This window comes from Sciurus carolinensis, chromosome 12 (assembly GCF_902686445.1).
Source record: "Sciurus carolinensis chromosome 12, mSciCar1.2, whole genome shotgun sequence".
Taxonomy (NCBI): Eukaryota; Metazoa; Chordata; class Mammalia; order Rodentia; family Sciuridae; genus Sciurus; species Sciurus carolinensis.
Window position 1 is genome coordinate 76,331,253 of NC_062224.1, and position 25,510 is coordinate 76,356,762.

Genomic DNA, 25,510 nt, shown 5'->3' on the forward strand with positions numbered 1-25,510 from the left:
GTTGCTTAGAGCCTTGCTAAATTGGTAGGACTGGCTTAGAACTTCCCATTCTCCTGCCTCAGCCTCCAGAGCCACTGGGATTACAGGTGACACTACATCTAACTCTGATATGTTTTGTGTTTCCATTTTCATATGATTATAATAATTCTTATCCCTCTCCCTTTTCTTTAATGTGTTCACTCTCTGTATAGTTTATGTAGTTTCTCTTGCTGTTGATTTCATTATGATCTGATGATAGAGTAATGATCTGATAATATCTAAAATATCTATTTTGGAGAAAGTTCCATGTGCTGATGAAAGAGTTCTGTGGCTGTTGGGTAGAATATTCCATAGATTTGTTGAGTTCTTTTGATCCTTAGTGTAATTTAACTCATGTTTTTTAGTTGATTTTTTTTTTTTTTTTTGGCCTGGATAATCTATCTATTGGTAAGCGTAGAGTAGTGAATTCACCTATTGTTTTATTGAGGTCTGTCTTTTCCTTTATGTCTAGTAGAACTTGTTTTATAAAATTGGGTGCACCGATGTTTAGTGCATATTACTACAATTGTTAATGTTTTATTTTTCTGGGATTGGGGATTGAACCCAGGGGCATTTAACCATTGAGCTTTATCCCCAACCTTTTATTTTTTATTTTTTATTTTGGGACAGAAACTAAGTTGATGGGGCTGGCCTTGAATTGGGATCCTCATGCCTTAGTCTCTCCAGTCATTGGGATTATAGGCATGTGCCACCATGGCCAGCTATTGGTGAGGATTTTTTTTTTTCCTGTGGTGCTGGGGATTGAACCCAGGACCTTGTGCATGCAAGGTAAGCCCTCTACCAACTGAGCTATATCCCTAGCCCCGCTATATCCCTAGCCCTGATTGGTGAGAATTTTAACAGATTTTTTAATTTAACCTACTGATCTTTTTATTCCTAAGATTTCTGTTTAGGTCTTTTTCAGAGCCTCTGTCTCTCTTGAATTGGTCTTTCATATCCTGCATTGTTTTCCTTAATTCATTCAGCTGTTTATTTTTACCCTCTTTGAATCCATTGATCATTTTTAACATTCTTTTGAATTCTTTGACATTTCATCCACCTTGATATCTTTGGAATCAGTTAATAGAGAGTTATGAACTTTTGGAGAGCCATGTTACTTTGTTTCTTCGTGTTTCTATTATTTGTATTTTGAGATTTGCCCATTTTGGGGTGTGTGTTTATCTTCCTCTTTTATGTGAGGGCCTTCTTCAGAAATACCTTTCTCTTAATGATGTGCCCAGGGTTATTAGTTTGTGGTGTAATGTTAAATTTAATTCTGATGGACTTAATGTAGTTTGCCTCTTGTTTCTGGATGTGATTGGTGAGTTTTGACACTGTGTAATGTATTGGGAGCCTGAGAAATCTCCGTTCTCCGTAGGTCTTAGAAGAGAGGGTTCCCTTTGGTAGTTTAGGCAGATGTGTTGTAATCAGTAAACCTTCTGTGGTTACAACTTCAGTCTTGTCTACTTTGTACTGTCTGTAAGGGTATAGGAACAACCCATGCTGAGGTTTTTTATAATGTGGTTTCTGCCATAGTTGTGTCACGTCTTTCTGATGTTACTATGGGATCAAGTGTCAGGAGCAGAACTTCAGGCCCCCATCAGCCATGTCTACTTGGAAATAGGTCCTTGGCAGTGGGATGTTCTCTCCCCTGTTCTTAGAGTTGAAGTATTCAGCAAGGTTTGAGTGGGACTAGATTGTGACTGAAGTAAGGTGTACTCTTTCTCAATTGTGCTATGGGTGTAATAACTCAATGACAAAGTACCCACTTAATACATGCGAACTACCAGACTTGATCCAAACTCCATTCAAAAGGAAGAAAAACATAAAAACAAATCAGATATGGAGATACAATAAAAATCAATTAAACCACAATACCAATAATAATAGAAAAGAAAGGGGAAAATATAGAATAAGCTAAAAAGGAAAGTATTAATGAGAAACAATAAGTGAGACAGTAGAAGAGGGGAGAGAGAGAATCTTATTATGCTATAATAATAAAGATAAAAATAAGGGCCAGGCACGATGGTGCACGCTGTAATCCCAGCAGCTTGGAACGCTTAGACAGGAGGATCATGAATTTAAAACCAGCCTCAGCAACAGCAATTCAGTGAGACTGTCTCTAAATAAAATACAAAATAGGGTTGGAGATGTGGCTCAGTGGTTGAGTGCCCCTCAGTTCATCCCCCATCCCTAACCCCCCACCAAAAAAAAAAAAAAAGAAAAGAAAAAAAAAATAAGGAAAAGGTAACGTAAAAATAATAATAGGGGGAAAAAATTAAAAAGCCCCAAATTCCTTCTAACTGAAATGTTTTGATTGGACACACTTTCTGAGCATGTGTTCACTCTTCCCAAAGCCCCTTAGTTTTTGTGCCCAGTTCATGATCAGAGTATGGGCCATAGCCATCCTTTCTCTCCAGCCAAGGTTTGGCGTTTTGTGGGTAGTGCCAGGTGTGTATACATTCATCCCAGCTGACTGCAGTCTGTTTGCCTGAAGGTGTGGTAAGTATTCAAGCCATGACATACACTTAGGATGCCTCTGGGTGTGAGGAGGGAATAGTAAAATAAGCAAATTCTGCATGAGTGGGAGGCACTCCAGGAACTGGGCATTTTACCACCCTCAGTCTGGGTGCACTCAGGCCTGGGTCCTTCATGACTTGAATTCAGTCTTGCTTCTTGTTACAGAGGACACCAACCACTGTGTTCCCTGTTCTCTGCCTCAGTCTGCTTCCTGCTGCTCAAACCACCACTCAGCAGGCTTGTGTCTGCCGCTGCCACCCCTTCCCAGTTATGACTGGTCTCACACCCAGTCATTGTGTCAGGGTGTCCACAGAGACCCTGAACTTCAAATTATCTGCTCCTCAGAGCAGTTTGATCCCTAACTGTTGGATCCTTCTTATAATGGCTTCTGGCTAAAGCACTCTTGAGAATTGCTGAATAGTGTATTGATGTCTCAAAAACTAGCTTGCCATGCAGGAGGGGACATCTCAGGTCAAATACCCAAATTGGATTTATTTATCTATTTATTTGTATTTTTATCCCGGATTATTTTTTATTCTTTTTAGATATAGGACAGTAGTGTGTATTTGGCTATATATATATATATGGAGTATAACTTCCCATTCTTGAGGTTTTACATGATGTGGACTTAACACTGGTTGTGTATTCATATATGAACATAGGAAAGTTATGTTCAGTTCATTCTGCTCTCTTTCTTATTCCTATCACCCCTCCCTTTACTTCATTTCCTTTTGTCTAATCCATTGAACTTCTGTCCATTACCTGCCCCCACCTCCTTATTTTGTGTTAGCATCCGCATATCAGAAAGAACATTGGGCCTTTGTTTTTGGGGATTGACTTATTTCACTTAGCATGATAGTCTCCATTTCCATCCATTTACTAGCAAATGGCATAATTCATTCTTTTTTATGGCTGAGTAATATTCCATTGTGTATATATACACCACATTTTCTTTATCCATTCTTCCGTTGAAGGGCACCTAGGTTGCTTCCATAGCTTAGCTGTTGTGAATTGAGCTGCTATAAACTTGATGTGACTGCATCACTATAGTATGCTGACTTGAAGTCCTTTGGGTGTATACCAACGAGTGGGATACCTGGGTCCTGAACTGGATTTAAAATTTCTATGAACTGTGGATTTGTCTTGCAGTTCGGACCGCCAGCCTAAAGTTTTATAATTAGGGTTGAATGTATTCTCTGGCTTACCTTATGCTTGCAGTGTCTTGTTCTTATCCCCTCACTGGGGAGCCAAGCCATTGTGACTTGCTTTGTGTTTTTCTCTACATTTCCTTTCCAATTCTCCATGCTTAGGTTTCCCGTCACTTTATTACTTCTCAGAATTTTCCTTTATTTCTTTTTCATAATGTAGTATTTTCTTTGTTGCTCTGACTTTTTTCTCACTTGGAGACTTGTGAAAAGGGAACATTTTTTCCACCATCTTGTCTCTTCCTCTTAACTCTCATAAAAAAAAAGTAAAAATTGCAGTACCTCTGATCCTTCTATGAATAGATAAGACTGGTTGCTAAATGGTTTGTTTGCATTTGAAATAGAATCAGTTTCTGCAGTGATACCTCATTGCCTATCCTGAAATTGTGAAGAGGTTGCACTTACCCTTTCTTAGAAGTTATGGATGTTAAAGGGAGAAGGGAGGGAAATCTATGCCATAAAGTTTTACTAGCCAGAACTCTTGCAAAATGCAATTGAAACTACACTGTTTTATGAAAGACTAATGACAGCAAAATATGTTGTCATCTATTGACATATATGTTGAAATTTAGTTGTGAAAATATGTAGTGTTACTGTGGTTAATATTTTCATTGAACTTAGTGCCTCTGCAAAATCTTTTATCAGAAGGCTTATATTTTTATATCCACTATATTAATTGATTGAAGAAAGTGATGTATATTTGAAAAAAATTTTTTTTTTTTTTTTAGGTGCTGGGGATTGAACCCAGGGCCTTGTACTTGCAAGGCAAGCACTCTACCAACTGAGCTATCTCCCCAGCCCTGGAAAAAATTTTTAAACAAGATTTAATTAGGGTTTTAGTAAGCAATCCATCTTAATTTTTCCCATATAGAAAGTCATGTGGGGTAATAAAAATCAGAAAGTAATCTTGGAAATATGAAAATAGAGGAAAAGATAAAATAAGGGACATTTTTTTCCCATTGACTAGGGTAATCTACCAATTCCTGTTCACATTGTTACTGTCCTCACCAGGTGTACATTTTTAAAAATTTATTTTATTATTATTATTTTTTAATGGTATCAGGGATTGAACCCAGGGGTGTTTGACTACTAGGCTACATCCCCACCTTTTTTTTTTATTTTGAGACATGGTCTTGCTAAGTTGCTGAGGCTTCTTGAACTTGCAGTCTTCCTGCCTCAGCCTCCTGAGTTGTTGGGATTGCCACAAGGGTCACCACACCTGACCTCCAATTATACATTTTAGGCCCAATTTCACCTGGATTTTTTTTGTTTGTTTTTTTTCCTCAAAATAGAGTCTTCTATTCTGATACAACAGTATTCATTTGTTGAGCATCATGTGTCAGACCTTGTGTGTGATGCTTTACATAATTAATTTTTTTCTCAATGTTGTGCTTAATAGACTATTTCATTTATAGGTTCAGGGAAGTTAACAGAGTTGACTAGGGTCACAGCTATTAAGAAACAGCCTTGAGCCAGTACGGTGGTGCACTCCTATATTCCCACCAGCTCGGGAGCCTGAGACAGTTGGATCACAAGTTCAAAGCCAGCCTCAGCAAAAGAGAGGTGTTAAGCAACTCAGTGAGACCCTGTTTCTCAATAAAATACAAAAAAAAATAGGGCTGGGGATGTGGCTCAGTGGTTGAGTGCCCTTGAGCTCTAACCCTGGTACCTACCTGTACCCCCTAGTCCGCCCCCAAAAAAAGAAACCCAAGAAAACCCAGCCATGATTTGGAATTCAGGTTATTAGTGTTTATTAGAGTATTAAGAGTTTTCCAGAAAAATACAATCAATAAAAAAAAAATATGTATATATGTGTGTGTGTACATAATTGATTATAAGAAATTAACTCATACAATTATGGAAAATGGCTAATCTCAAGATTTACATGGTGACTCAGCAAGTTAGAGACCCAGGAAAGCCAATGATGTAGTTCTAGTCTTGAGTCCAAAGGTACAAAAAAAATTGTCCTAGTTGAAAGGCAGTCAAGTAGGAAGAAAGAAGAATTCTCTTTTACTGTGGAGATGGTCAACCTTTTTGTTTTAGTTGCTTTCTACTGATTGGACAAAGTCTACCTGCATTATTGAGAGCTTTCCTCAGTCTGTCAATTTAAATATTAATTTCATCTTAACAAAGCCCCCCAGAAATACCTAGAATAATGTTTGATCAAGTATCTGGTCACCCTGTAGCCCAGCCAAGTTTGTCACAGAGTTACCCATCACACCGAATAGGTAATTCTTATTTTAAAAAATTATCTCATAACCTTTTCCTTGTATTATCAACTATAAAAATATCAAGGAGCATTTTTTAAATGTGGATGAACAAAATCAAATTTTATCGGTAGTCGAAAGATATGCTTGAGCCTGTCTAGTTTTTACAAATGAAAAATTGTAAGGTGAATTTTGGAAGATGGGCTTCATTGAGAGAGGGCAATTATTATTGATAGTTGTCCCATATCAAATCATCAGTTAAGGTATTTTTCATCTCCTAAAAAAAATAATTATAAAATAAAGCATTCTTCTTACACATTAGAAAAAAAATCAGGCTTTTTTTTTTTTTTTTATTGATTGACAAATAGCATTTGCCACAATTGCATTGCTTTAATCGAGGCTAGGCAACTCTTCTTGTTATATAGTACATTTGTTCTAGGGCTCCTAGGACTTAGAATTATCCCTGTTAATTTAAAATGATTTTGGTTTGCTTTGGTATTCTAGTAAAATAAAAATAGGGTAGTAAAATAGGAATGCATAATAAGTTGAGAAGGTTTGGTTTTTTGGGGGTGGGGTGTGGGTACCAGGGATTGAACTCAGGGGCTCTCAACCACTGAGGCATATCCCCAGCCCTATTTTGTATTTTATTTAGAGACAGGGTCTCACTGAGTTCTTAGTGATCCTGTCTCTAAATAACTGTCACTTGAGTTGCTCAGCCTCACTTTTGCTGAGGCTGGCTTTGAACTCATGATCCTCCTGTGTCAGCTTCCCAAGCTGCTAGTATTATAGGCATGTGCCATCTCGCCTGGCTAAATCGATAAGTTTCGTGTATAATTTGATGACTTTTTTTTTTTTTTTTTGGGGGGGGGGTGCTGGGGATCGAACCCAGGGCCTTGTGCTTACAAGGCAAGCACTCTACCAACTGAGCTATCTCCCCAGCCCCCTGATGACTTTTTATAAGCCAGTTTCCTATGGCAGGCAAGTGACTTTGATCTCTAAAATAGTTATAAAGCTGAGTCCTTTATAAATGGTTTCTTGGGTGTATTTGCTTCTGTTGAAACCTTGGTAAAGAGGAAAATCACTTATTTACCTTTTCCTGTATTCTTAGTCTTTAATTTTTAAATCCGGTTCTATTGGAAATTACTTTCTTTTGCCTCTTTGTATGATGTTTTAGGAAGCAAGTGAATCTGTCAAGTAATACAACTAGTTGGTAATTTTTGCCCTTAACTATTAAATGTAGAGTTTTTGGCATGTCATATAAATAGTGTTATGGTAATATTCTAGAAGTTTTGAAATTATTAACAGTCTTAAAGTGTTATTTTCTCTTTGAGATATTTTAAAGTATGCCTTGCCCCAGCAACATTGTGGTTATAATAAATGTTTTATAATTCAAATTCTTATTTTTAAAAAGTACCTCATAACCTTTTCTTTATTTACTGTTGATGTATTGGATTATATATTATCGGTTTTATTATTTATAAATAAACACAATTACTAGACCTTCACCACACATGAATATAGAACTTGTTTTAAATTGTATTTTCATGGGCTGGGGATATAGCTCAGTTGGTAGAGTGTTTGCCTCGCGTTCTCAAGGCCCTGGGTTCAATCCCCAGCACTGGGGAAAAAAAAATTGTATTTTCATTTTGTTTTATTTTTAGTTGGGTAGTTAAGATTTCAGGCTTTGAAAGAAAAAATTACATTTAGTTGACTTCCAACATTTGGACTCAGGTAATAAGTATATCCAAACCATAGCACCCTGTCCACATTTACAGTATTTTCCCTGCTTTACTTGCCTACATAGCTTGTATGATATTTTATATTCATTTGTTTTCGGTGTTCACCAGAACATAAGCACCACGAGGACAGGGCCTTTGTCTTGTTTCCTACTATATCACCAGTGTATAAAGTGATGTAGGGTTCATAAATATTTGTGAATTAATTACTGTGTCAGTGTTTAAGAGAGAATAGGTCTAAAAGAAAGATAATGGGATCAGTACATATCCGGGAAATCTTCAGTGTCTCACTGAGTTGAATTTTGGGTAATTGGAAGTCACAGTTGGTTTTTATAGTGAAGTGGAATGATGAAAGCCATGTTTTAGGTGAGTATGGTTGTAAAATTCAGAATAGACTGCATTGTTGCAGACACCAGAGTCAAAGACAAGGATTATAATAGGGTACTGTGCTTTCCTGATGTTCCCATTACCAAATTTACTTCTCCTTATCGGCAGATAATGAGGTTATTTTGTACCATCATATATTTGGAGATGGTGTTGTCCTCCAGGTTGTGGAGGTAGTGTTCCCATGTTACACTGCCTTTTTCCTAAACCCTATGTTGGTTCTTCTCTATATCTCTTCCTGCATACCATCTTCTCCCCTGCTTTAATTCTGGGGAGAAGAATTGGAACACCTGGGCACACTTCTGCCAGGAAAGTGAGATTGGTGTATTTTTAATCTCTCCTCTGGTTTATTTGGCAAGTGGCTGTCTTCCTCTATGTAGGGTTAGGCTTTTTTGAGTATGCCAACTCACATATTATGCATAGTTCTCTTTGGCTTATGGTAATCTGTCTTCCCTCTGACTTCTTCAGATTTGGGGATGTAAAGGCTTCTTGCTCTAACTATTCCAGGAGTTCTTCCCTATTTTTAGTTGATTTTCCTTAACTCAATCCTATCTTTCTAATGGTCCCTTAATTGAATCATCTCAGTATACTCCAGAAATCTGATGGTTTAAGCAGAGCACAAGCACTTTATCCTTTCTGTGTCTGCTTTTCCACAGAAGTTTAATGGGAACCGTGTACCAAGAAAAAGCACTTTCATGTTTTTTTTTTTTGCCAGTGTTTTGGTTTTGAAACTAATAATGGTGAAATTTGCCAGATTAGAAAATGGAAAGAGGCAAGAGGGCAGATTAGAGACACCTAGACTTCTTGCCTTCTTTTCCACAAGATAGAACTAGAGCAACAGTGTGTGGCTGAATGTTGAGGTGGATGCCTGTTGGAGAGCACTGGAATTCAACAACAGAAAAAGCAGATGTGGTGGAACCCAGGGATTTTGAATAATAGAATAGTAAGTGAAACAAGTGCACCAGTGCCTATTGCATGGCAGCATGGTCAGGAGTATGGTGAAAGAGAGTCCCATTGAGTTTTCATAGCACAAAATCTGACTTGCGCAGACATACATTCTGTCAAGACACCTAAGACCCACACAGTGAGCTGTCTGTAGAGGAACTTGTATCATCTCCTGGTGTATTCTCAGTGTGCTGTAACTGGGAGTGATCTAGAGAAGGGTCTTATTGTCTGAGCTTGTGCTGCTCTGAGGATTAGAACACCCCCTGCAACCCATATTTTCTTATCCAGCATCCCCCAGCCATTCTACTGCAGTGCCTTGGGATGTGGTCACATTGAGTTTGGGCTCAGGGAAGTGACTCTGATATAAATCTTAATAGTTGTATGCTGTGAGAAATATGGACTGTGACGTAGAGGGGAGTACTAGGTGCTTTCCTTTAAAATCTGTGGTTCAAGGAACCTGATCTCTTGAGTCCAGGGGAGTGAATACCCATGTGTGGTACATGTGGGAACCAAGTCTCAGAGCACCTGTATTGAGGACTGCAGATCACACCTACGCTGCCACACTTTGCTATCCCAGCAGATTTCTGGGTCTCCATTATCTCTCCCCACCATCAGAGGTGTTCAGGGTTGTACTGCCACACTGGGAATTTGCCACACCCTGAGTATGCAGCCTGAAACAACAAAGATCATTTTTGCTTGGTGTGTTAGTTCATTCCAGCATGCAAAGCTGGTCAGAAATTTTCTTTAGCACAAATCACCTGGCAGATATTACAACTGAAAGAATTGGGGAGTGAGTGAAAAATCTCCTGGCCATAGCTCTGGGAGACCTGGGGAGCTTTAAATAGTTCTTTAATTGTAAATAGGACCTCTTAACAATTGACATAATATAATCATCTGACCATACCCTCTTATTTAAGCACATTGGTAGAGAGGGAATTTTCATTTTTGTGTATTTGTTCTTTCCATTTTATTTTCTTTTAAATATTTTTTGTTTTCCCCTTTTTATTTTTTAACTTTTCTCCTGTTTTGTTTTCTTTTTCTTCCTTTTTTCCCCCTAAGTTTTTGTTTTTGTTTTTCTTGTTCTTGCTGTTGCTATTTATATAAAAATATTTTATATTTTTGGTTATTTTTATTTTTTTGCAGTACTGGAAATTGAGCCTGGGACTGCATGTGCCTTGGGCAGGTGCTCTGTCACTGAACTATACTCCCAGCCCCGCTGAGGAATTGTACCCAGTTCTAACCACAACCAAGTTCTGGTCAAATCTTGGTGGATATTTCAACTTAAAAGAATATAAAGGTCAAAAACTCCTAGTCAATGATGTGCCCTCAAGTGGAAGTCTGAAGTTCTGTTTCTGGATGGACACTCTAACAGTAACAGCAGAGAGAAATGATACAACTGTTGTGGATACCACATCTCTGCATCAGTCACACTCATATGTTAGATTGTGCATTCTTGGCAAGACTGGATGTGAGTACCACAGAAGGGAACCTGTGATTTTCATCCTTGACTTTCCCCATGAAACAGGAACTTAAGGCCCTTCACCATAATTGGAGTAATCAGCATCAGAATTGCTTTTGTGTAATAGAGCCAATATCAACAGTGCCTGTAGAAACTTCCACCACCTAGTAGGGATTTCCAGAGGGTGTACCTCCATGTACTCGCTGCCTATACTACACCTGCCTGAATTTTGAGAGGGTTCCCACTCTTGTGAGACCTGCACAGATAGTGGGTACCTCAGACTTCAATATGGCATACATTATGTTCAGACCCCCTAAGAAACCCTGGGACATTACACTAGAGTTTAATTGGAAATAAACTCAATATTACACAATAATTTAACATCATAGGGCATATCATCAATAGAAAGCCACTCACTAAGAAGGCCATCACATAAAAGTGGAAGAGAGTTCAACTGAACAGATTGGCAAATCTCAACCTAGAAGCACACAAAGTATGATTAAACATAATAGGACACCTCCAAAAGTTCATAACTCTCCAGTAACAGATTCCAAAGATATCAAAATGGATGAACTGCTACACAGAGAATCTTTCAGAAGAATGATGTTAAAAGCAGTAAATGAAATCAGGATAGAAACAGCTGGATGAATTAACAACAATTCAAGAAAGACCTGAAGAACTCAATAAGTCAGAAAATTCAGTTGGAATTTTCACCATTATAGTGAATAAAGTAAAAGAAAGAATAACAGATAATGAAGATGAGACTTTTGAAATGTTATGCTCAGTCAGAAGTAGAGAAATAAAATTGAGGAAGCATGGTATAGCCATACAGGAGATTTGGGACAACATTAAATGATCAAATATCCAGTTCACTGGCATACCCAAGGGAGAAGAGCTACAGGTTGGAGGCATGAGAAACCTATTTAATGAAATAATAGCACCAGATTTCCCAGATCTTGAGAAGGACATGGACATTCACATAACATGAAGCATTTTCAGAACCCCAGATAGAAGTGATAAGAAAGGAACTTTTCCTTGACACACATTACAGTTAGATTGTGAAACATACTGGATGAACAAAGAATATTAAAAGCAGCAAAAGAGAAGCATTAAGTCACATTTAAGGCAGACACATTAGACTAACTGCAGAGTTCTCAGAAGGAACTCTAAATGCCAGGAGGCTGTGGATCCATGTATTTGAAGTCCTGCAAGACAAATTGCCAACCAAGAGTATTGTATTCACCTGTTTCTTTAGAATTGATGAATAAATAAAGACTTTCCAGGATAACCATGAACTAAGGGACTTCATGACCACTAGACCTACATTACAAAACATACTTATGGGAGTCCTACAAGAAGAGGAAGAACAATCATAAGAACATGTAAAAGAATAAATCTGATTAGAAGAGTAGATATGCAAATCAGAAATAGGGAAGAATCAAACATTATCAGTATTATGAACTATTAAGTATGTAAGGTGAATGAATGAACAGAATATTCAAAACAACAAGAAGATGAATAAATGCTACTAGACATGAAGAGATAGGCCCAAAACAGTAATAGTAGGTGACTTCAGTACCCTATTCTGACCATTGACTGGGTCATCCCGGAAAAAAAAAAAAATCAAATATCAGTTCAATTATACTTTTGATCAAATGGACATTATAGACATATATAGAATATTCCACCCAACAGCTGCAGAATACATGGTTATTTTCATCAACATGTGAGTCTTTCTCAGATAGACCATATATTAAGTCACAAAACTAGTCTTAACCAATTCAAAACAATTGAAGTAGTGATGTAGCTGGATACAGAATTAACTTAGGAAAATTGGTAACTTTTCTAAACACTATTATTAATGAACTTGTTGAAATTAGGAAAATAATCTTATTCACTTCAGACAAAAACAGAACAAACCTGGAAAGAAATTGAAGAAGCCATTATGAGATGGAAAGACCCCCCCCCCCCCATGTTTGTGTCCTGGGAGAATTAGTGTTAAAATGGCCATACTAGTCAACTTCTGATGTGGGCCTTAGGATTTTCTGTGTATAGAACTGCCAGCAAAAAGGGATAATTTGACTTCCTTTCCTATTTGTATGTTTTTATTTCTTGTCTAATTGTTCTGGCTAAAATGTCAAGTATTAATAGGAGTGGTGGGTAAGCCACCATGTCTCATTCCTGATTTTAGAGGAAATGATGTCAGTGTTTTCCAGTTTGATGTTTTCTTATATATTTGTTTGTCATATACAGCCTTTGCCCTTTCTCAGGAAGCTACTGAAGGTGGGTACTCATTCAAAATGAGAATAAGCTAAGATAACTTGTAACTTGGAAGACTGAAATGAAACGGAATTCAAGTGAAAGAAAAAGACAGGAGAATGGAAGCTAGAGATAAGAGGAAGAGAAATGCATATTTTGAGAGCTTCAAGAATTGGAATATCCTAAGCTTCTTAACATCCAAAGTAAAGGGATTAATATGCTTAGTTTCATGTTATATAGTGTCAAAAAAGTGGTTTCTCAAAAGGATCTTTCCAGGGTGTTATGAAAAGGATCCTTTGCAATAAATACATTTCAATTGAAGGTTTCTTACAGTCTAATTGTGTTACTATGACAAAATGTCTGAGATAATCTATACCTTTTAATTTTCGCTCACAGTTTTAATGTTTTGAGTCCCTGGTTGGTTTGCTCAGTTACTTCTGTGGTAAGGCAACAAACACATCATGGTGGGGACCATATGACCGAGCAGAGATGTGCTACAGTCTCCAGCCATGAGACCTTACCCTGTGTTCCTCTTTTGCTCGTGTAAAATGAGGCTCCATGATCTTTGAAGATTACTTCCAATTTTATGGTTTATGCTTTTGAGTGGTGTTAAATAACAGTATTCAGATTGACAAAATTTAAGCCTTACACCTTTTTATAAATATAAGGAAACGTTTATGATAAAATGTTATGTAACAAAAATAGCCCACATATGTGCACACAAATAATATTTAAAAGATTATCTCTTTTTTAAATTTTTGGGTACTGGGGATTGAACTCAGGCACTCAACCACTGAGCCACATCCCCAGCCCTATTTTGTATCTTTTTTAGAGACAGGGTCTCGCTGAGTTGCTTAACTCTTTGACGTTGCTGAAACTGGTTTTGAACTCGGGTTCCTCCTGTCTCAGCCTCCATGCCACTGGGATTACAGGCATGTGCCACCTCACCCAGCTGATGTCAATTTTATTAAAAAAAAAAAAAGAAATACCCCAAATGGGACTCTGAGCTTAACAGATAACCTTTTTTTCTTTCAGCTCTTCCTTATTTTACTGTTTTTGCCTTTCCCCTGTTTGTTTGTAGAGAAATTTAAAGAATCTGTATGATAATTCATAAACATGACCAAATTAAAGTTGTTGATTGTGTCTTATGTTAGTAGCATCATTTTGGTCTCAATATGAGGCAGATCTGTATTATCATTGTCATTAGCTTCTTCCATATTGAACTTTACAAAGCTATTTTTTTTGTATTAATATGAATATACACCAGCTTTTTTTTCTTATACGTGACAAGTATTATTTTGACATACTATACATTTATGGATGTTACAGTTTAGATGTGAGGTGTCCCCTAAAAGCTCATGTGTGAGACAGTTCTTCAGAGAAGAAATGAGTGGGTTGTGAGAGCCTGAATTCAATCAGTGAATTAATCACCTGATAGGATTGAGTGGTAACTGAAGGCAGGTGGGTGTGGCTAGAGGAGGTAGGGTATTGGGGATATATATGTATCTGGCAAGTGGAGATGTCTCTCTTTCTGATCATCATGTGAGTTGCTTCTCCGTATTCTTCTGCCATATTCAGCCTCACCTGGAGCCCAAGTAATGGAGCTGGCTGCAGATGGACTGAGAACTCAGACTGTGAGCTCTAAAATAAACTTTTCCTCCTCTACAATTGTTCTGTTTGGGTCTTTTAGTCATGGCAGCGAAAAAGCTGATTAAAACAATGGAGTATATGGTCTCATTCTTTTGGTTGGCCTTAAGCCTTTTTACTTTATCTATTTTGCCTACTCTAATTATTATGATGCAAATAGGGAATTTTTCAGAATTTCCATTTTTCTTGTGGGACCGTGAGCCAGAGGACTCTGGGCCCTTGATGGATTTATTGCCTAACTTCATTTAGGCAGTCTTCAATATTAGTGTTTTTCCCTGAATTCTTGGTGTTTACCCATTACTTCTCTATTCTTAGCACTTGATCCCCACTCCTTTGAAAGGTGTTGAGGGATGGACCTTCCCAGGTAAAACAAGGCACCCAACAGCACAAATTGTGTGTGTGTGATTTATATATTTCCCTGGTTTTCCAAATAGAAAAATAAATGCAAACAGTCAGATAACATAAGTTTTCTTGCCACTATAGATCAAGTCCTCAGAAGTATTACTTTTGAGTTTTTTGCCACAGCTTATATTTTTAAAACATTGAGTTTGTGCTTCCTGTTGTAAATAGCAAACATGTCTTTCTTGAGCAACACATACTCTTAACACCATTACATACTCTTAAGATTATAGATGAAAACTAGAATTAAGTTCCAAGATGTATTAAAGGATCACCAAACTGAAACCGAAGATTTGGTTTTCATATAGGCTTTACCATTTGAATCAAATCTGTAAGACCTGGCCTCTTAGAAATGGTGTGATTCTGTGACTATCCTCATCTAACATATACTAGAATCCTCCAGAATCCCAGCATAAATCCACAAGACTTGTGTTAAAGGGAGGAAGGAAATATTGAGAGCCTAATAACGTGAATTTGGTACTAATTATTTTATGTGGCTATGTCGATAATCCTATTCTGCTTGACAAAGATCTTAAAGACAAGTTATTTTTTTTTAAATAACTTACATACCTTGGCCAGATGTGGTGGTGCACACCTTTTTCCCAGCAACTCCAGGGGTGCGGACTGGAGGATGCAAGTGAAGGACCAGCCTTAACAACTTAGCAAGATCCTGTCTCTAAATTTAAAGAAGGGGCAGGGGATGTAGCTCAGTGGTGAAGTGCCCTTGGGATCAATCCCCATACCAAAACAAATGAATAAAAGGTAATATACAGATGAACATGTTATGTCTTGATCCTGCTAACATGAACAACAACAAAAAAAATCCATGGGGCCAGGGATATAGCTCAGTTGGTAGAGTGCTTGCCTTGCAAGCTCAAGGCCCTGGGTTCAACCCCCAGCACTGCAAGGAAAGAAAAAAAAATCCTATTCCTGGAAAAATCCTGAGAAGCTATATAAAAGTATTTACAGTAGTTTAATAAATGTTGGGGTTTAGAGATTTTTTTTTCATTTCACATTTTTCATACTTAAAAAAATAGGACATTATTAACTGTATATGGCTTTCAGGAGAGAGAAAGAAGGCTTTGAAGAGCTAAGAGAACCAGTATTTGTATTAAAACTTGCTTTATTGTTTGTGAAGAAAACAGTAGTATACAAAATGTTAGTTTTCTCAGTATAGATAGCCCCATAAGGTTTTCTCTTACCTCAGTGAGAAAGAACATCTTGGAAGTTGTCTTTGCTCTATCTAGTGTACCCCTCCTTTTTTTTTTTCTTAAGCTGTAGATGGACACAATATTTTATTTTTATGTGGTGCTGAGGGTCGAACCCAGTGCCTCACACACTAGGCAAGCAAGCGCTCTTCCATAGAGCTATAACTGCAGCCCCATGTACCATTTTTTGACATACCACAGATAACGCAATTTCAATGATTTAGTTTTTGTTGTGCAATGTGAGATTTTTTTCATTTATTAAGGTTTGAAATATATAAAAAATGGGTTTTGCATCTGAATAAAATGTCCTCAAATATAAGAAAGAGGTCTGAAATTCTACGTGGTACTTGTATCCTAAGGCAACTCTAAAACACAAAGATAATCCAAATATAGAGATGGCTGTATGACCTAATATATGATCTTTACAGGATTTGGTTTAAATGAAATGACAGTACCACCCCTAGTCCAAGCAAGAGAGGACTCGGCCCTGGGCTTTAAAGGGACTTGCAAACATGCATGCACACTCCCCCTTCCCAAAGTTATTAACACATGGCACCTTTATTGCAAGATCTCATGTTCAGCACTGAAAAACCTTGCACCCTATAATCCTAAACTTGTGCTCCAGATAACAATTCAGATAACAGAAAAATGCTTCACCGCATCTTGTTAGTAAGTTTTGTGAGTTGTACCGGTATTATAGAATTAGACATAATGTGGGAGAATTGGATGTTGAGTGGAAGAAGCACTTGGATAAAATAAAGATTAACTTGTCATATTCTCAAATTACTATGAATGGAAGATTCTTGGATAAAGAATATTGAAAATGCCAGGAATTAATTTTCTTGCTACTCTTGGTGCACCCATGTATTAGCATCTGGCATCTGAGCAATATAAGTAATTTTTTTTTTTTTTTTTGGTACTGGGGATTGAAACCAGGACCTTGTGCTTGTGAGGCAAGCACTCTACCAACTGAGCTATATCCCCAGCCCTATAAGTAATTCTTATTACTCTTTAATTTGTACATTTGTAGACAACAGCACAAAATGCCAGGAATGATAGATACTGAATCTTAACATTGGCCAAAAGATGAGCAATTTGAATGCTGTAATAGTGACTAGTGTTGTTTTGGTTCAAATGTAATATTTAAATTTTTAATAAAATCTCAGCTTTAAGTTTTATTTCAAAATTTTATTAATTATGCTTTACGTGGTATTTGTATATTTAATGAATGATTTCAAATATGAGAAAGTTACTATTGAGAATATGTATTCATTTAGTAAAATTGCATTCTGTCTTTTATGCTTAGTATCATTACTACCAGTAGATCATAAATTATGTGAAAAAAAAATTTTTTTTTGTGGGGTCGGGGTACCAGGGATTAAACTACTGAACTACAATCCCCAGCCCTATTTTGTATTTTATTTATAGACAGGGTCTCACTGAATTGTTTTGGACCTTGCTTTTGCTGAGACTGACTTTGAACTTGGAATCCTCCTGCCTCAGCCTCCTGAGCCACTGGGATTGCAGGCATGCACCACTGCACCCAGCCCAATTATGTGAAAATCTTGTTAATGTGATTTCACTGAAATGAAGTCAGTTGTATAGTTGCCATTCCAATGTGGTCAGTTCATCAACAGAACACCCAGACATATCCAATAAAGAGATTCTGTTGTCTTTCATATTTTGCTTATATTAAAATGTACCTTGCACTTGTTTCTTAACTTGGGTATTTGAAGGTGTATTTGTGAGGGTAGAAATATGAAACATGCTTTATTTAACAACTTGTTAGTTTTATAACTTCTGTGTGTTTAGACATATGGTATGTGGTCCTCCATTTCTACTCTTGCCCTGGCCTCCACAAATGAAGGGGCAGGTCTGCAACAGAGTAAGTGCTACACTTTACAGCTAGTAGTGGCTTCCATCAAACCTAGCCTATAGGGTATTTACAGAACTTGGCAGTGATTAAAGTTGTTGGTATGAGGTGTGTAATGAGGTAGTGAGCTCCCTGTCTCAGCATGTTAAAGCAGCAGCCCATGATTTAAGTGGCAGGAAGTTAAATAACAAGAATGTTGGAGAGGTAATATTAGTACTGAGTATAAGGTTAAACTAGGTTACCAAAAAGATCCCCTCCAACTGATATTGTTACCTAGACATAGGGACTACGAGGTCTTCCTTAATAATACCTTTTAGAAAAGACACTATCTAGATGATGGAATCAGAGACTTTCTCCTCCTGTTACCAGTTTCTGCTGAACATTTGGTTAACATTTACATAATGTTTTCAGCCACAAAATCTCAGTTTTGAATTTAGGTGCTTTCAAATACAACGATTTTGACATCTAATGCAGGTTACAGTAAAACTGCTATTTAAATTTTTTTTCTGTAAATAGTTCAGATAACCACTAAACAGGTGTTTGATTAGGTATGATTAGTATTACGAGGGCACGCTACAACATGGTTTACTGTTACGATAACAATCGCAGTTGCAGTGACAATGGCAAATATGCACATAGTGGGGAATTTGGGGAGTATTGGCAAGATCTAAACTAGAGCAAGGCTAGAGTTGGTGATGATCTTTGTGACCTCAAAGTTTTTTTTTTTTTTTTTTTTACTAATGAGAAATTCAGGTTTCTACAGGAAAGGAGAATGTGTTAAGAATTGTAGAACATAAGAAGTTTAGAGGTGTTCACCTAATCTTTACAACTCATTGTATTAGTAGGTATACAGACTCAGAGAAGTTAACTTGTCACATGGCTAGTTACTAGTAAAACCATATCTGTACATACTCTCCTGCTCTTGGTCTGGTATATATTTATTTGGTACTGGGGAATGAACCCAGGGGCACTTCACCACTGAACCACATCACCAGCCCTCTTATATTTTATTTAGAGACAGGGTCTTGCTGAGTTGCTCAGGGCCTGGCTAAATTGCTGAGGCTGGCTTTGAACTCAAGATCCTCCTGCCTCAGCCTCCCGAGCTGCTGGGATTATAGGTGTGGGCCACCATGCCCGGCTCTAGTATTTATTTCCATACGCTATGTTGCCATGGCTAGTTCTATTAATCATTTAGAAGGTGGATTTCTAATAAGAATCAAAGGCACACTAGGCAGAATAATGGCCTTATTTTAAAAAGATGAAAATACCCAACTAATGTGATAATGTCTATTTATAAATTCTATTATTCTGTGTTCTTGAATCATACAAATTACCCCGATTCTCCAGTAGAAGACCATCAAAGGAGGCCAATTTCTCTCCATCTCTCAGGAAGTGATCAAATGTTCAAACTCCTCCGTCCCTCATCCTTTTGTTACTGTATTCATGAAACAAAACCTGTAGGCATTTTATAACCTTTTCCAACAAAATGTGTAATATATTACAGAATTTATTTTATTTTATTTTTGGTTCTGGGGATTGAACCCAGGGGTACTTAACCACCAAACACTTATATTTTATTTACAGACGGACTCACTGAGATGCTTTAGGGCCTTGCTGCTGGGACTGATTTTGAACCTGATCCTCCTGCCTTGGCCTGAGCCACTGGGGTTATAGGTGTGCCATGGTGCCGGCTACAGCATTTAAATTAGAGAATCCTTGAAGTCTAATCTAGAGGACTTCAAAGGAAACAGCTTTCAGATATGTAAATGTGTATCAAAAGACTATAGGAGGACTGGAGATAAAGCTCAGTTGGTAGAGTGCTTGCCTCGCAAGCACAAGGCTCTGGGTTCAATCCCCAGCACCGCAAAAAAAAAAAAAAAAAAAAAAAAAAAAAAAAGACTATAGGACAGCTATAAAATAAAAACTTCACTTGCTAAACACAAAGGTAAGGAAGTGAAACACAAAGGAAAAGGTACCAAAACTGGAATTTAGGTCAGATCCAAGAAGAGGAATGAAGCAGGGCAGAACTGAAGGTTGAGTGATAAAAGCAAAACACCCAAAACAGGAAATGAAAGTCAAGTGACAAAAGACAAAGGGAAATTAAGAAATGTAGTAATAAATGGGAAAATATTGCCTTATTAGGTACTAGAGGGAGAAATACACACATCCTTGTCAGCTTGCAGAGATTCAGAGGGAGTCAGGCTGCTCCATGGGTAAGTGGACTGCCTGCTCTCAAGAGGACTTGTAGCCTGGCATTTGTTACTGTGTGGCCTTATCTCATACCGCCCCACTTTCCTGAACTGTGAGTTGAAAGTATTGCCTTCCTAAAAGGTTATTATAAAGAGTAATCAGATGTTCTTAAAAATACTTGTCACAGGGCTGGGGTTGTAGCTCTGTGGTAGAGGGCTTGCTTAGCATGTGTGAAGTGCTGGGTTCGATCCTTAGCACCACATAAAAATAAATGAAGGTTTTGTGTTCATCTACAACTACAAAAAAATTAAATACTTGTCACAATGCCTCATATCTAACAAATGTTGGCTGATGGAAACTTAATATAAACATCCAAATTTTAATCTTTATGCTAGTTTTTAATAGAAATATAATTATATGACCTTCCAAATACTATATATAAAATATCATTTGTTATATAATGTCAGGTATATAATATCATTTGTTATTTCTAATAGTCCTGTTTTCATCAACACCATTGATGAGGAGCCATTATTGGCAAATTTTATTGTTCCTAATTTATAAACAGGAAACAGAGGCCTAAGCAATTTTCCAACAAAATATAACAATTAAGTAACTTAACTGCATATAAGTCCTGTATCTCAGAGTACTGTACTCTAGCCAGGAAGACCTGCTAGGACAAAAATCAGAGTGATATGTTTTTCTTCATAATCTGTATCATGAAGCATAATCTAAGCAGTGATTTAGACTTATAACTATAGAACTTCTATATGTGCCCTGTGATATTCAATATTTTTTAGAATGCTTAAACACCATTTAAGAACATTTAAGAACACCATGCTTGCAAAGAATTTAATATTTAAAATATGTTCATATTACAAATCATTTACAAGTTGGTACACTGATTAGAAGCTGTCCTATATCAGACTAGAAATTTGTATATTGTATTTGGCCTTAGTTTTTGCCCTTCTATGATACTAATATAAATACTAGTCACATTGATATTAGTCACCAGTATTTATTCCTCCTTCCTTACCATATCCCTTTGCTCTCTTTCAGGTGTCTAGTTTCAGTGATAAGATACACAGCAAAAGAATGACAGCAAAAGAATGTAATTGGTGAGACTATAGAGTGAGCAAGCATTTATGCATCCCATATACTATAATAGGAATCAGAAAGACCAGACAGTAGAGACAGTAAATATCCAGGGTAGGGGTTTCCAGATTTAGGGTCCATGTCTCAGTGAAAATTTAAAAAATAAAAATTGTTAAATTGAGGAATGATATTGCAATACTTCCCTTTAACTCTGCCAACTAAGAACATTTAGAATAACTGTTAACATATATCAATAATATTCTTTACTATAAGAAAGAATATGTCAAATTTGAGAAAAACTTGTAGGAAGCACAAAAATAGAGTAAAGACAATCTGTAAGAACTGATAAATGACACCTTTAATTGTCACACATGCATGAATGTGTGTACAACTCCTGTTGCTGGAGATCAATGAAAATGGACTGGCTAATTCTAGGGACTACTTTTGGGGAGTTAGATAAATCCAGAATATGAAAATAAGCAAGTGACTCTTATTGAGAGGTTGCTCTTACTTCCAGACCCTGTGCTAAGTGCTTTGGTTGCCGAAGGAGAGATGAGTTCCTATAAACATTTGTGGAAAGGAACCAGCCTTTGCTTTTTTTCTGATTCTAATCGCCATGAAAACTGTTGTGATCCAAAAGACCTCATTGGTGAGTTCATCTTTCCAAAAACACTATCACTATATGAAATTAAACTAATGTAACAAAGGCCTGACCAGACCTTTGAAAGCCATTGCAGTGGGTCTAACCACACTGGGATTCATTGTAGTTCTTTCACAAAGGGACAGAAAGTTGTCAGGTCATTTTGCCACAAGCTTCTGTGCAGTGACAAAGCACTGCTTTAACCAGTGTGCTGGGCCTGTTTTGAAACCACAATAATCAACCAGTTATGAAAACCCAAAATAGCCCTATAGTCTAAATCAAGACACAGAGAGTAACCATCCTGAGTCACCCAAACTCATTTGATACTTTGTTTTTGAATAATTTTAGTGGGGACCAAAAGAGTTTCATTTGCTGGTTCTTCTCTTCAAGTAAGATTACAAAGAAAGGAACTAAGTCTTGTGGTTTAGTTTACTTTGCAACTGGTGTAGATGATGTGATTCCTCTGCTTTGGAAAGCCTGTGGCTTAGTGGTTGGGATGATAACATCTTTCTGAACTGACCAAACAGCCAAAAAAATCTTAGCTTACACTCTGTTGCATAAGAAAATTTTACTCCCAGAAAATTCCATTCCAGGATCTTTTAGTAAATGAGAATGTTGTCCTATATGTAAGATGTTGTTAATTAACTAATTAACTCATAATCAATTTGAGTTAATTTCATAAATGTTTTTAATTTTCATTATAAATATAAAAGTATTTCATCTTAACAAATGTATTATCTTCCTCATTCTTAAAAATGGTTTTCATGAGTATGTTATCCAGTTTCTTCATCTATATCTGATCTGCTTACCATTCTAACCTCATATGCTGCTGTTAGCCTTTCATTCAGTGCTCAATATTCTCTTTGTTCTTGCAAATTGCCAAGGTCATTCTCATCTTAGTGTCTTTGCATTTGTCATTTTCCTCTGCCTACAGGGCTCTCTCTATCATCTTTATATAGCTAGCTTCTTATTACTTAGGTCCGCTACTTGGATATCATTCATTGGAAAAGCCTTCTCTGACCATCTTGATGGAAACAGCTCATTTCCATTATTTATTCTCCAATTTATCACCTTATTTTATCATCTTTGTAGCACTTAAGAATATCTGAAAATATTTTGCTCTTGCTTATTATTTGTTAAATTATTTGTTTGCCCTCAATAGAAGGAAAGTTCCCTGAAAATAGCATCTCTTATTCATTCCTATAGTCTAGCATTGTAATAGTGTCTGGCCCATAGCAGCACTCAATGAATATTTTATGAATGAATGAATGTTGAGTGAATGAAAGGAGAGACATTCATAAGCATTTTCATGTCTTGCCACTTTTTTTTAAAACAAGAAAACAGTATCCGTTGTTTATCATGTGTACTTACATGGTGGACTGAAATCTCGGATCACTCCCCTATCCAAATGCATGACCTTGATGTGTATCGTTCAACAGTGTAGTTGGGTCATTAAAGGCCAAGTGATAGTTACGGGAAGTGGAGGCAGCTTCCCCAAAGAGTTGCTTCCTCTCCCTGCCCTGGGAACACTATGTCCCTCTTCCTATTCATTCACTGAGTGGTGGACCATGCAGTAACTGCAGGCAGACAGTGCAGTTCATGGCACACACCATCCAGGCCCTGTGTCATCTTGTCACCTTTATCCCAGAGAGTTCATGCCTAAATGGCACAAAGATTAAATGTATGTTTACCAATAGGCTAACTGACTCATGATTATGTTATCTGGCTTAGCACTCTGTAATTGATCCTATCACTGAAGAGTTGCCAATTTTTCACTTAAGTTATATAACTCAGTCTGAAACAGTAATCCAATAAGTGTACAAATAAAATTTTAATAAAAAGAAAAGATAAAATACAGTGATTTAGAATAGACAAACATTGCTTAAAAGTATCTATTTTAAACCTGTAGCTAACATGATAATTAGTAGTAGGGAAAAACTCTAAGAACAAATATACTCAGTCTTCCCACTTTTAAAATATAGAACCCAGAAGTTGTAACCAATGCAATAAGATAAGAAAACTAAAGAAATGATATAACTATATTAAAAGAGACAAAATTATCTTTATAGATAATTACATGCCAGGAAAAGTCAGTAAAAATTTTTTAAAGACTGGTAAATGATAATCAGTCAGGTAGAGTTATAAAATAAGCACACAAATTGTAGTAGATTTCTTAGAGAACATCAAGAGTTACTTAGGAAAGATAAAAGGAAGAAATAACTGAAGAATTTTGTTAGTGTTAATATTCCAGCTACAATTTTTCTTCTCCAATTGTTGAAAGATGGCATTAGGGCCAGGCACAGTGATACACACTTATAATCCCAGTGGCTTGGAGGCTGAGGCAGGCAGATCACAAGTTCAAAGCCAGCCTCAGCAACTTAGCAAGACTCTGTTTCAAAATAAAACATAAAAAGGGCTGGGAATGTGGCTTAATGGTCAAGTGCCCCTGAGTTAATTCCTGGTACTCCCCCCTACCCCAAAAAAAGGCATTAATATATTTTTAATATTTTTTAAATTGTAGATGTGTACAATACATTTACTTTATTTTTATGTGGTGCTGAGGATCAAACCCAGTGCCTCACATGTGCTAGGCAAGCGCTGTACCACTGAGCTATAAGTCCAGCCCTGGCAATAATCTTAAACTGCAAAATAAGACTGAATTTTAATTTAATACTATGTTTTCCTATGAAAAAAACAATTTATTGCCAGGCAATTCTGCTAATGTTTATACTTTTCCTCTATTTATAGTTCTCTATTAATAACTATGGAGAAAATAAGAGGAAATGAAGAAAACATTGTCCCTGCCTTTAAAGACTTTATGATCCTGACTGGGCATCGTGGCACATGCCTATAATACCAGTATCTCAGGAGGTCGAGGCAGGAGGAACTTGAGTTCAAAACCAGCCTCAGCAAAAATGAGGTACTAAGCAATTCAGTGAGACCTTGTCTCTAAATAAAATACAAAAATAGGGCTGGGGATGTGGCTCAGTGGTCGAGTGTCCCTGAGTTCAATCCCTGGTACCGCCCCCCACCCCCCCAAAAAAGACTTTATAATCCTGTTAAAATAGTGAAAGCTTGAGAAAATACTAGAAAAATCATTTCTGGCAATATTTAGTAAATACTTTATGAGCATCTGTAATAAGAAGATCCCTTTGCAAGTTGTGTGTGGAGTGTGGTGGTTATAGACTTACCATAAATCTGATTAGAACTCAGTCCCTGCTAGCTGTCAGGGAGAAAAAAGCACTCATCTTTGTAACTATAGAGCAAGTAAGCTGAACTTTGGGAGAAGAAGGAAAGGTTTCAGTAAGCAGAAATAGACAACAAGGCATTCCAAGTGGAGGGCATGATTTTGGGTAGGAAGTGTGGGAGTTTGGTAACACAGTCGTAATCATGTTTGGCTGAAGACAGGTATACATGAAAGGGAATTGGAAGATAAGACCAGAAGGAAATATTAGAGGTCAGGTCTCAGGATGAGGGTCTTGAATTTCTACCTGAAGAGTTTTGATTATATAAATTATCAGCAGATTGACCTAAGACATTTCAAAACAAGAATATATCCCGGGCTGGGTTGCGGCTCAGTGGTGGAGCACTTGCCTCGCATGTGTGAGGCACTGGGTTCGATCTCCAGCACCATATAAAAAACTAAATAAACAAAATGAAAGTATTGTGTCCATCTACAACTAAAAATATTTTTAAAAAAGTACATCCCTACAGTTCTGTGATGT

The 25,510-nt window shown here is 37.0% G+C and overlaps 1 long non-coding RNA gene across 8 annotated transcripts in view; it reads left to right on the forward strand.

Moving 5' to 3' along the window:
• LOC124961486 (uncharacterized) overlaps nucleotides 1-25,510 on the forward strand; it is a 48,823-nt gene that overhangs the window by 5,503 nt on the left and 17,810 nt on the right. For 3 of the 8 annotated variants that reach the window (XR_007104255.1, XR_007104258.1, XR_007104259.1), the window contains exons 3-4: nucleotides 21,110-21,168; nucleotides 21,663-21,794. The exons of 1 other annotated variant lie outside the window; for it this stretch is intronic. This is a non-coding gene — a long non-coding RNA (uncharacterized LOC124961486). Of the gene's footprint in view, nucleotides 1-14,311; nucleotides 14,368-21,109; nucleotides 21,182-21,662; nucleotides 21,795-25,510 lie in introns of all 8 variants that reach the window. 4 more of the 8 variants (XR_007104257.1, XR_007104260.1, XR_007104261.1 and 1 more) reach the window with 3 other exon arrangements.